The sequence below is a fragment of the Castor canadensis genome, chromosome 4 (assembly GCF_047511655.1).
Source record: "Castor canadensis chromosome 4, mCasCan1.hap1v2, whole genome shotgun sequence".
NCBI classification, from domain to species: Eukaryota; Metazoa; Chordata; class Mammalia; order Rodentia; family Castoridae; genus Castor; species Castor canadensis.
Window position 1 is genome coordinate 16,682,823 of NC_133389.1, and position 13,734 is coordinate 16,696,556.

The 13,734-nt window shown below is 36.4% G+C and overlaps 1 pseudogene; it reads left to right on the plus strand.

The window, feature by feature from the left end:
* Window positions 1-867: 867 nt before the first annotated feature.
* LOC109677954 (large ribosomal subunit protein eL8-like) lies at window positions 868-1,602 on the plus strand (annotated as a pseudogene).
* The last annotated feature ends 12,132 nt before the right edge of the window (window positions 1,603-13,734 follow it).

Genomic DNA, 13,734 nt, shown 5'->3' on the forward strand with positions numbered 1-13,734 from the left:
AAATGTACAAGTTTTATTTCTATTTGTATATCATTCCTCCTTGATGCACGTACTCCCATCTTAAATCTACTGATCGATTGTTATGTCTTTTTCACAATTCTTCACCCACCTCATGTCTTCATTTGTTCTTTATTCAGTCTAAATTCTAGGCTTAATTGCAATAATCACTCCCTTGCACACTGTATTACCTTCCTGGTCCTACCCTCCTCTTTTTGTGCCTGTTTGTCTAACAACCTTGGCTAACTCTGGACCTTTCTCTAGCCTTCACCTACACACGATCAGTAAAAGATTGCTGGAAAAAATCACATACTCTGTCCATCTAACATCAGTAGGACCATAGTATTCATTGGCAGCATCCAACTTGTCCACTTTGTTAGTTGACTATGTCATATCACCTTCCTCTTTGGTAGAAGAAATGAGAGGTATCTCATTTTCACTCTATAACAATGTGTGTTCACTGTACTTTTGCTGTCATTCCCCTGAGAGTAACTATGGCTTAGACTTCATCTTGTGTACAAAATACCATTCTCCCTTGTCTATTAAAGGCTTTCCTCCAACAATTCTCATCTCTCTCTCTCTCTCTCTCTCTCTCTCTCTCTCAGTAACCCTTCCTTCTCTATTAGATAATTTCCAACAGCCTATAAGATGCTGTTATTTTCATATATGTGTGTGAAAATAATAAACATATATATTTTATACACATAATTAATTTATATATGTATATAAATATATATATGTCATATATATTTATATAATTATATAAATATATATATGTCTTATATACATAAATTATAAATAATATATAATTATATAAATAATATAAATATATTATAAATATATACATGTTTTATATACATATATAAATTTATGCTACTTCAACCATCCAGGGTGCTGAAAGGAAAGACAGCCAAGTGGAAGAAAGTGACCTGGCCTCCTGTGAGGAAGAAGCAGGAGGCCAAGAAGGTGGTAAATCTACCTTCTTAAAAAATGGCCTAAGAATCGTGGCATTGGACAAGACATCTAGGCCACATCATTCTCATTTGCTTTGTCAAATGGCTCTACCATTTCTGGTGTGGACCACCAAACAGCTACTCACTGCTGATACTGACCCATAGTTACAGATCAGAGACAAAGCAAGAGAAGAAACAGAGACTGTTGGCCTTGGCTAAGAAGAAAGCTGCTAGTACAGGAGATGTCCCCATTAAAAAAGACAACCTGTCCTTTGAGTAGGGATTAATATTATCACCACCTTCATAGGGAACAAGAAGACTCAGTTGATGGCAATTGCACTGATATGGATCCCATTGAGCTGGTTGTCTTCCTGTGTTATAAGGTGGGAGTCCCGTACTACATCATCAGGGGGAAGGCCAGGTTAGGGTGCCTTTCCACAGGAAGACCTGTACCATGAATGCCTTCACACAAGTTAACTCAGGAGGCAGAGGCTCTGGCTGTGCTAGTGGGAGCTGTCTGGACCAATTACAATGGCAGGCATGATGAGATTCATTTCTACTGGGAAGCAATGTCTTGGCTCCAAAATTTGTGTTTCATAGTGCCAAGCTAGAAAAAGCAAAGGCTAAAGCACTTGTCACTAAACTGGGTTAGATGCACACAGTTGAGTTTTCTGTACATAAGTAAAATAAAAAACTCTCCTTGGTCTTACTTTCCTTTCTGGCTACTTACCCTATTTCACTCCTTCCTGCAATGGCAAAAGTCCTTAAATGGAATTTCTACACTTGCTGACTCCAATTTCTCCCTTCTTCTCTCTTGAAACCATTCCAATCAGGTCATCATTCTTCCCTCTTATCAAGGGTCAACCCTTGAAGATTGTTGTTGAATGATCTTTACTTTGCTAAATCCAGCAGTTGAATCTCAGTCTTCATCTAACTTGACCTCTGAGAAGCATTTAACACAGGCATTACTCTGTTCTGGAAATAACTTTTGTCATGTGACTTCCAAGAAACCACTCACTCTGTCTTGATTTTTCTCATACTCCTCAGCTCTTCCTTCCATATTTTTTTCTAGTTTCTCCTTATCTTTTTGATTTCTAATGATGAAGTCCCTCCAACTTAGCGATTGGATACCTTTTTAGCTTTACTGGCAAAAAATCAAGCCTTCAGGTGCCATTTCTACTTGGATATGTTATAAGGCATCTTAAATTTGTCTAATCTGAGCTCTTCATATTTCACCTTTCCCTGACCCTATCCTGCTCTTTCCATGGTCTCAGTTAATGACTACTTTATTTTTCTACTTACTCAGGCCAAATATCTTGACATTATCTCTGCCTTCTCTTTTTTCTGTCATGCCTATTATTGAATCCATCAGCAAATTCTACTGACTCTATCTTCAAAGTACATGTAGTGACTACTTCTCACTGGCTCAATTATACCCTCATTTCTGACAACACTATTACTCACCCAGATACTTGCAATAGCCTCTTAACTAGTTTCTTTTTCCTCTGCAGAGCAGGAGGAGTGGTACTTCTGAACCAGGATAAAGCAGAATGTGTCCCTACCTCATGGGATTCCTCCAAGGGCTCTGCTCTTTCACAGGATGCAAGTGTTGCCTTAGGGCTCTACCTGGTCTGGTTATGCCTAAGCTGACTGATCTACCTTTCTCTCCCTCACTCATCCACCTGTACTAGCTTGTTTGTTATTGCTTACTATTGGCCAAGAATAAAGAAATGGAACAAAGTAAGAGTATTTTATAGTTATGCCTAAGTACTAGTCAGATCAGCCAGATAAAGCTTAAGCAATGCTTTAAGACCCAGACAACCAAGAAATTATTAGAACTTGGGTTTGAAATCAGAATTGCTCCATCTCCAAGCCTATAGTTTCTCCATTCTGTGAGTGATGCTGGTTTTATTAGTGTGAATTTTCGAGCCATTTTGGAGGATGGCTCTGAGCTAGCCACTTTAAAATAACTACCAAGATAGGTTTTCAGGCTTCACAATTACATTCTTCCTTGAGTTTACATGTAAACCATAAAAGGCAGAATTTTTCATTTTTTTCCTTGAAAATATGTTTATTGAACATTATGACTCTTTAAGACCTGGTTGGCTTTTTTGTTTTTATTTATTATATGCCAGCCTTGAACTGTGTCTTATCTACTATAAATATAGTCAGTAATTATTTTGATTATTATATTTTTTTCCTTAGAGATGAATATAGGTTTTATACCACTACTGAACTTATAGATTTTGGCTCAAAGAAAATCTTTTGAACTTACACAATCTTTTGAAGTCACAAATCCTGAAATGAATTTATACCTAGTTCTAGAAAGGGAGAAAGAAAAGACAGATCTTAGCAAGAATAAACATTTTAACCACAGCTTCAATAAATAAGTAAACATGGATTCCTTCAACTTCCTCCAGCTCAGGAAAGGTAAGTCTGAGGGCTATTTTGTAGCATTGGCATTCATACACTTAGAATTGAAGGACAAAAGGACCTCTTGAGTTAAACAAGTTATAGCTAAGCAAAGGGTTAGTCTTTCACAGAGCAGATGTATTTTCTTTTGGATCTGATTTTCCTTCTCCTATGCTCTCTCCCAGTGCATGCAGGCTCTTTAGAGAGGCTGCTCCAGATTCCTAGTTACATTGTGACTTGGGGCGCCACAGGAGCTACTTTTCTCTCCCAGCTGATAATTTTGTCGAGGGAGCTGGTGTGAACTGTAACTCAGTGCCAAGCCCCCTGCTGCTGAAAGACACAGACTCTGAGACATATGACCCATTGTTTGTTCTCAAGAAATGCTTGTTGGGGCATTTGATGTCTTTCTTTAGAAAACAAACTCTCTGCTTTTGTTTTAAACAATACAAGAATAAACACAGGGGCCAATGAGGAAATGTGTTTGTGGGGAAACAAACACAGGGGCCAATGAGGAAATGTGTTTGTGGGGAAACAATTTATTATTTTAAATGGTGTTTTTAAGAGAGGTTATTGGTCTTTTTCTGATATTTCTTGGGGAAATTGCATTTCCATTTCTCCCACAGACTAATGTAAGACAAATGACTTTGAAAGTTTAGTGCAACTCACTCCCCTCTAGAACCTTTCTGGTTTTAAAGAGGTCTATTGTATGAGAATCATAGTCTTCAGAGTGCCAGAGGGCCATAATCAGTAAAAATGATAGTGATATGGTAGAGCAGGAGGTTCCTATGCAGATGACTAAAGCACACAGTAGCAATAGGGACATTTCCCAGACCTCATTTTGAAGATTTTTGTGGAATTCTCTGTGAGGCTTATTCTCTTAGGGTTTGGGCAGAGGTAGACAGGTAGAATGACTGGCTTGAATTTCTGTTTACAGCTTAAATTATATTAGATAATCAAGTTTACTGCTTGATTCGAATCTTATAAATACTGCCTGTTTATCCCAAAGGTATTTTGACCATTTGACTAGCATTGACCATTAAGAAAAGAAGACCTAAGAAAAAGAAGAAAAATCCCAGAAAGATATGCACATCAAAGGGCCATATCATTTTATAAATTACAATGTAAAACCTATTATAAAGTAAGCCTTTGTGGGGGAAAGCTATTTCCTTATTATGTGGTGAAATTCTAAATATTCTGAGTTGTTATCTCATACTGTGACCTAAACAAGGTGAGGAGGCATCACACTGGGAGCATTTTGGGCACTGCTAGGCTGACCCATCCTTAGAGTTCCTGGTGTAGTAGATTTGGGATGGAGCACAAGATCCTGCTAGCTTCTTCATTTCTAAGGTTCATAGCAGATGCAGATGCTGCCAGCCTGGGTACCATCCTTTGAGAATCACTGATTTAATTCATTATGCAATCTTTCTCCCTCTTGGGATGTTTACCATAAATTGTTTGACTTATGATAGGTTTAACTCTTTTAGACACATGAAAATCCTTCCTGTCAAACAATTTATAAGTTGTACACTCCAATCATGATTCATATTTAATAGTTAATTAAAAGCTAATTAATTTCAAAGAATATTTTATAGGCATGAAATGGGAGACAGTGTGGAATAAAGCAATGTTTCTCAATCTTGAGTAATATATGAATCTGTTATTTATATAATAATGCTAGTGTATGTTGTAAGAAACTGGGAGCTCATTATGCTTAAGTAATTTATACATGTATAATTTATAAAAAGCCATAATTTTTGTATAATGTAAAAGATATAAAATATACAATTGTATAAATGCATAAATGTATATAAAATGTAACATTATATTTTAATGTAATTATAATTCAAATTGAATTCAAATGAAAGCATAGAAACAAACTCAAATTAGCAATTTTAACTCAGTGTGACTAATGTGCTATTTTGAGGAATGAAAGGAATGTTTGTATTGTGACTATGGTAGGAATTTTCTTCAGCATGTCATACTGCAGAGATCAGATTGTGCTCTGCTGTAACTTATTCTATATTGTGCAAAACAGTAGCTTTCAGGCCATGCCTTTTCCTGAGTGACTCCATTTTATAAAACAGAAGTTTGCTCTATTTTGAGTGTAAATGCTGAGGCGGGATGACTCTATATCTTCTCTGTGCAAGTAAACAACCACCATCAGTCTAGCACAAAACATGAGGCACAGACTGATTAATAACTTATTTACACAAATGAACTATTACCGCCTGTGAACTTAGCAAATGAAATCAGGAACACATGGACACATGGGCATAACAAACCCATGTCAGAAAAACCAGGCCCTTAAGCTTATCCAGTATAGCAGACCAAGGAATGATGCAGCCCCTTCACTTGAATCATGTTAAAGGAGGGGTGTTGTCATAAGAAAGCTGTCAGAAATATATACTGGACTTGCTTTTGCTTATCCACAGTGTTAGAATTTATTGAATAACAACAAACTCAAAAGCTACATGAATTTCGTGGATGCTACTGTACCCCAGTATTAGGTGTCCCTCCTTTTATATGACACATGTGTGGGGATTGCATAATTTCTTGGTGTGGTGTGTTCTATAAGTTCAAAGAACTGGTTTTTCTGATAAGGGTTTGATATGCCCATGGTCCAAGTGTGCCTGTGTTTCTGATTTCATTTGCTAAGCTCATAGGTGATAATATGTCACTTGCATAAAGAAGGTCTTTATCATACACCACACACACACACAAATTTATGTGAAGTGTAATGTGTGGTCTAAGAATTAATTTTAATAATTAAGATAAGAATAAAAGAAACTTTGCCGATGGTGCATGACTGTCAAGTGATATCAGTAGTACTTGGTGAATTAACACCAATGAAATTGATGCAGCTTTTGAGTTTATTGCTATTCAAAATATTCTCACACTATGTAAGTATCCTATTTCTGACAGAGCTTGCTTATGCCACATACCACCATTAGAATATGTAAGAGCCACATTTCTTACTCTTTTCTATGTAAACTCCTGAGAAATATTCATGGGTTCAGTGCTAAATGCCATGATTTGGCCTTTTCTTTATATATTACATTATATACTTATTAGGTCTGGCTGATTTTTGTTGTTGTTATTATTGCAGTTTTTTCTTTTCCTAAGTTCTCAACATTTAGACTAACATTATCTAGTGCCAATAAAGGTATCCATTTATTCAGCAATATTTGTGTTTTGAGTGCCTGTTCTTTTGAAGCACTGTTATACAGAACAACAATCCCATTGGCTAGGGGACTGCCCTTATGGTGCTTTCTGATGGCTTGCAGCAGGGTGTGGCAAAGGGAAACAAACAAGGAAGTTTTAGAAATAGGCTTCACTGCATCATACAGAGAATTAATAAAGCAAGGTATGGAGTTCGGAGGTTAGATTTTCCTTGAATCATAGTGAGAAATTATTGGGGCATTTTGCTTAGGATATTTATATTATTTAAACCTCTGGCAATTCTGCAAAGAATGTCCTGTAAAGGGGAAAGAGTGAATTGTAGATGTGGACACTGACATTGAAGCAGTTGTTTATTTAACACTTGTCATCTAGGAGATACACAACATGACAATATGCTCATTTTAACTTTTAAGACAATATTTAAAATTTGAAGCATGCATACATTTGTTTGATATGTAGGAAAAATGTGAAATTTCCAGTAATAATAAAAAAAATTTAGAGAATTTTGAAGCCCCTGCATATCCTCAGGATTGTGTGTAACAGACTCTGTGTCAGAAGAACCTGTACAATTTTGAGGTCAGACTTGGTTTCATCACTTGTTGGACCACCTAAGTGAGTTGCATGACCTTGCAAGACCTCTGCTTTCTCGAGAATGAGACTAACTCCAGCCTGTCATGGGGTGGGGTTCAGGCACAAGGAGTCATTGCACTGAGCTTGGGGATAGTCTCTTTCCATATATTTACATGTATTTAAATAAGGGTGTCAAGAGAAAAATGTAACACAAAATGAAAGCAGGTTAAACACTTCATGATTTAAGAAGACGAGGGCAGTTATAATTATCATAGGTGAGAAAGAAAACCAAGAAATTGTGACTGGGTCAGAATGGAGGTGCCTGAGTCTCAGCTTCCTCCTCTTGTGCTTTTTTGAGCATGCTATTAAATAGGAAACTCTCACTGTTAAAAAGAAAGAAAGAAAGAAAGACTTTCTCAGCTCTGAGAGGAGTCAGTTCACTTCTCTGTAGTTATTGTTTTTTAGATAAGGAAAATTTTCATTCAAGGGGCTAAACCCATTGTTATAATTTCCATATTGAACTTAGGTCAACTTTAAACTTTTGTTCTCAGTGAACTGCTGAACTTTCTCTTGGTGAAATTTTGGTAGTAGCTTCATCACCATTTGTCAAAAATCTGTGCAGCTGATTTTAATTTGCTTTTAAATTATTGGACAGTGCTAATGACTGTAATGCTACTCTTTGAAGAATGGGTAAATGAGATTCCTTCTGATAGCCCTGTGAGATAGGAATACCCTAGACAAAATTCAGAACAAAAAAGGCTAGGAAGTGAGATAAGAAAAGAGGTAAAATGGAAGTATATTCTAAATTTTCTGAATGGTCCATGTCTTTGATAAAAATTTTAATAAAAAACTTCATTGCAAATCTGTTGCAAAACATATTTACAAAGAGAGAAACAAGACTTTGTTTTTGTCCAGGGCTGTTCTGTTACTTCTCTGTCCTTGCAATTACTTTTGTGATGACAATAAATAAATGTAACTCTTTCACCAAATACGCTGAAGGATAATTTCACACCCGAGTAGGATACAGCTGCTTCTGCTCTGGCCAGTGTGTAACAGCTCAGTGAAAGAGCACATGGAAGCATAGCAGGTTACTGCAATTTCAAACCACAGCATTGAGAATATTGTATGTTATCTTCACATTTAGACTTTTGCCTTCCCATCCCCCATGGAACAATTCCAAGGGGAAAAGAAGTCCTCATTGTGATGTGTTTAACAAAATGTTTTTGATAACTTTCTCAATGAGTTAGGATTTGTAAGATTGTAATATGTTTTTGTCTGGAGTCTTTTTCTCTTTTAATTTTTAAATTCAGGTGTGTTTTGAATGTGCCTCTATTTCATGTACACTTAGCCCACCAAGATAAAGTATTCTAGGAGTTATTTGATGTTGGAGAAGTTCTATAAATTTTTTATAAGCCAAGTTAAGTGCTTCTCTTTGAACCATAAAGTTGTGTTTTTGCCATCTCTAAGTGGAAATCAGACTGAAAAATAGCATGGATAGAGTTCCTAATGCAAAATCACTAAGAGAATATCCATCTATAGAGTGGAAGGATGGATTATGCTTTATTCTGTAATATCCTTTATAAACACATGGAACTTGAATAAGGATATCTTGGTGTAGAAGTGAAGCAAACAACCAGCTTTGTGATGGTTCTATCAGGTAATGGGATGTTAATAGAAAATAAGGGTTAAATGATTATTCAATATCAAGCACATATTCTGTTCCCCCCAACCAACTATCTGGGTGAAATCTTTCACATTAGAGGAAGTTCAATCAGTACCCTTTCTTTCTTGCATAAAGGGACTGAAATGCATGGGCTACTTCAACTTTTTAGTCTCCTGTCTCCTTTCCTTCTACCCAAGGAGCTATTTCTTGCTGATGTATTTAGAAATTTTGAGCCCAGGGTAACCTAGACAAGGGTTTATTCCTCATATATTCAAGGAAAAAGGTTCTACCCTTGGTAGTGTATGGACAAAACTAGTAGACTTTGTATTGGAGAGAGTAAACCTGCCCTCTCTGATCTAGGACAAACCTTGAAAAGTGAAAACCCAAAGGGATGCATCTAGTGTAGAAATAAGAATGAGGCAGAAACATTTGAGGGCAGGACTAATCCTACTGAGAGTCAGAGAGGCTGTTCTAGTGGTGTTCAAATCTTGTTTTTATTTTACGACCCTGCAGTCCACTATTTGAAATGTTCTTTAGAATCAGTTGCGAGTCATGGTTCCAGTTGGATAAGGAAGATGAGAGTAGGAACATTCATCTTCCCTGCTGCCTTCTGTCTTTTGTCCTCATCTGCTCCCACCAGCCTTAGTTTGAAAGTCACTGACTACTGTTAATGCTCCCATTTTGCATATGAAGAAATAAAGGGAAGATGAATGCAGCAATTATTTTTTTCCACCACACTAATCAAAAAATATTTTTTGACAGAAACCCAAGCTCTTTTTCATTGTGCTTTGCTGGTGGGGTTCAATAAGCTCTTTCTTTAAAGGGCAAGATAAGACATTTTGTAGGGTTTGTGAACCACATGGACTTTGTTGGGACCACTCAATTCTGTAGTCCTAGTGAGAAGCCAACAGAAATGATTCAGAAACAAATGAACATGTCTGTCTTCCAATAAATGCTATTTATAGGAATAGATATTTGAATTTTACTTATTTTTGTGTTAAAAATATATTCTTATATCTTTTTTCTTTTTTTGTCAACCATTCAAAAATAAAGAACATTCTTAGCTTCCTAGGCTATACAAAAATAAATATAAAATCTTATTGGCCTGAAGAGCATAGTTTTCCAACTTTTACACTGTTACCCTTTATCAAACCTAAAGAGTACTTTGCATCCACTAGCTTAACACACAGGTTATGTCTTCTTTTGACTCTTAAAAAGTGTCATTTCTTTCCCATTGATGTCTCCCTTCCAACCCCCTACTGTCGTGCTCTGTGTTCCTTGTACTTTCTCCTACAGTCACAACTTATTTCTCCACAGTTTTACCTGAAAGTTCAGAATAGCTTACTGAAAAGTTAGAAGGATTCTCATGACTGCCTTGTCATTGAGCACGTGAACACTACTAAATCAAAATCAATATACAGTAGACTAAGTTTGGGTCCAAACCCAGTCCTCCCAAGTTCAGTGAGACTGTGGAGGGAGACTACCTTCTATGCCCTCTCAATGTCGTCATGCTATTGCAGGTGCAGTAGGTGGGACTGTCCTCTGTCTCACTTTCTACCTATTGTTCTCCTGAACTGAAATTTTGAAAAAGGATGAGGATGCAGCAATATTCATTACTCAATTGAAATTTTGAAAAAGGATGAGGATGCAGCAATATTTACAACTCAAATATTAGCAAACATTAGCAAACACTATGAAAGAGAATATTACAAAATGATAAAAGCACAGAATCTATCTGGGTATACTGCCTGGGTTAATCCTAGCTCTGTCACTTATTAACTCTGTGACATTGAGCAGATTATTTGAGTTGTCTCTTCCTCACTTTCCTCCTATGCATAATGATTATGCCAAGAAAAATGCAAACTTTATAGAGTTATAGAACCAATGATTTAATATATGGTAAGAGTCTGATCAATGGTAAATGATATATAAATACAAGATGGAATTATTATTGGCTAGATATCATCTCAAGTTCACTCTTGTCATAGTCCCAACCAATTCTTCTATTTCTTCACTCCAAAGTCATCATTAATTGTGTTTATATGATGAAAATAAGAGCTAAGACTTATTGAGCACTTACCATATATGCCAGACACTTCTAAATATTTTCTCTATATTAAATAATGTAATGTTTGATAATCCTCTGAGATAGATGTTGCTAAAACATATGTAGAGATGAATGATTCAAGGCACAGAGAAATTATTACAGAGCTAAATGTCACCTACCTGGTAAATGGCAGAGTCACTTCTGAAAGCAAAATAATTAAGAGTGAAACCCAAATAGATGTTGATTGAAAATTTGCATAATCACATGTCCAGGCGTCAGATGAGTGCAGGTCATGACAGTTGTTGGAACATTGAATCTGAGAGGCATTTCTTGAATCCAGAAGAATTAATTTTACAGACTGTCAAGTAGTACTCCGTTACCCAGTGATCAGGGAGGCCATAGGATTTATTGCCTCACAAAGCTGGGTAGGCTATTTGAGGCTTTAGGAATATAAACCATTATGATATTTAGGGATCAGTCCTCACCCATCTTGGAAGGTTGCTCTTCTGTAGGAAAAGCAATAATACACCACTGCAAACATCACTTGGTCCTTCTCTACATTAAACAATGACAGTTTGGGAGACTGACTCAGAATAGTAAATTTATATCTCTTTTGCCATGTTAAAGTTCACAATGCTTTTTTTGCTTGTTTTGTCCTCCTTGGTTCAGCCTTAAAATAGGAGTGTGTCAAGAGGTCATGGTCAGGACACCCATAGGTACAGTGGAGCACTGCTTCACACACTCTTGTGTATTAGCCACCATTGAAATGCTCTGCTCCTAGATTATTGCAGCTCTCCCTAGCAAGAGCCACCCGCAGAAGATTGACAGTTAGCTCAGAGTCAGAGGTGATTTGGCACCATCTTCAAAAATTTAAATGCCCTACTGGGACAAATTTAGGCATCTTAAACAATCGTGGGTTTGTGATCTAGGGGCATATTAATGTGTTGGCATTAATTTTTGTCTCAAAATGTTTCCTGCTGTGCATTTTAGCAACTCACAAAGACTGCAACTTCAAAAGACATTAATTAATTGCCGACAGTTTTACCAGCATGCAGTGGGAAAAACAAACAAAGAGTAAAACAATTTTGGCTAAGTAATTGTGTCATTGAAAAATACTTTTCCACCTTTAGGTATAAAGCATTTCATTATGGAGTTTTCAGATTTTCCCAAGGGTTTATACGTATCACAGTCTGTAAAAGCATAATTTTCTTTTCTTTCTCTTGTGTCCAATTAACTTCTCTTTTTGCTATTAAAATCTGGTAACGATAATGTGTTGATGTAATAATTGGTTGTAAATTAGTCATTTCAGTGTATTATCTTGCTCCACAAACCTGTTTTCCATATTGTTCTTGCTTCTTCATTGAATAATATCACTGAAGACAGAACCCTCAGAATCAACTTTGAGTTTTCCTTTTTCTACCACACCAGCACATTGATTTGGCTTCAGGAATACATGGCTAATATCTCTAGGTTCACAGATGTCACCAAGAGTCTGATCCTTACCTGCCTGGGTATTACTTTACTGATCCTTGCTCTGCTCAGTGGTCCAAGGAAGACAAAGACTTGAAAAATATCTCCTCTGCACTTTTTAAGTATCGATGTGTCCATGAATCTAGAAGATACTGCCCAGGTTTCTAGCAGAAACAATCTTAGCATACTAAGATTGTTCATAACCCACTGTTATTAATTATTGCTACTAGTTCCCACCCCACTCACCAGTCATCACCCACTCACCTACCTCCCACCTCCACCAAATAGAGGGCTCTCTATTTTCTGAACACATCTTAGTGACTTTGCAGAGGCTGCCTCCTCCCCTGAAATGCAGCCCCCTTCTTTCACCACTTGTCTAAGTCACCACAATTTTAAATTGATGCCCCCATACCACTTCTTTTTGAAAGTCTTCCTTAAGTCACCCAAGTATAGTTAATAGTTCTTTCATGTGTACTTTTATGGCATATATCTTTTTAAAAATAGAAATAAACAGGCATTGGAAATAGATGAAAATTTGAATCTTAGTTTTTCTACTTACTGTGCAACCACAAATAGGTTATTTCACTTCTCTGAGCCTCAGAAACTATCTGTGAAACATAACATAGAAGGTTTTTGTAACGATGGAATGAGCTAGCATGGATAAGTATGTAACAGGTGACTGCATTAGTTTCCCCTAATCTTTACTACAATCTCCACTAGCTATGATACCATTGATCAGAATCGTGTGTTTGTGTGCATGTGTATGTATGTGATTGTGTGCCTATGTGCGAGCTCTATGAGCTCCTTGAAGACAGGGACCTTCCAGTACATATCAAGTGATAATGAACATTTGTTGAATTGAATTGAGTGCTAAGTCTTATGTCTTTAATTCACAGCAATACTTATAGAATGGTCTCAAGAATACCATCATCTTTAATTTAAATAAATTAGTTGAATGATTTATTTTATTTTTATTATTTTTCATGCAAGAATTGGATGAGAAAGTCACTATAAGTGAAATTATCTGAGCTATATGTACTAAAATAAAGTGAAAAGAAAATAAAAGTAATGAAAATAATAATATTATTTATATTCTTTTTAAGAAGTCAGATATTTAATATCATAGGGGAGTTGGTACCAGTGGGAGGGGGAGGAGGTGGGGAAATGGTGGAGGGTGAATATAGTGCAAATACTGTGTACACATGTGTGTAAATGGAAAATGTTGAAACTGTTCCAGGAACGGGGGAGGGGGAGATAAAGGAGAATGGTGGAGCGGGTGAATTTAAGTATGATATAGTTGATACATTGTAAGAACCTTTGTAAATGCCACAATGTACCCCCACCCAGCACAACAATATAAAAGAAATTATATATATCGATATATATATATATACACTTATATATTTCTCTTGTGTATGTGTAACTTTACTATGAGTCTTCTT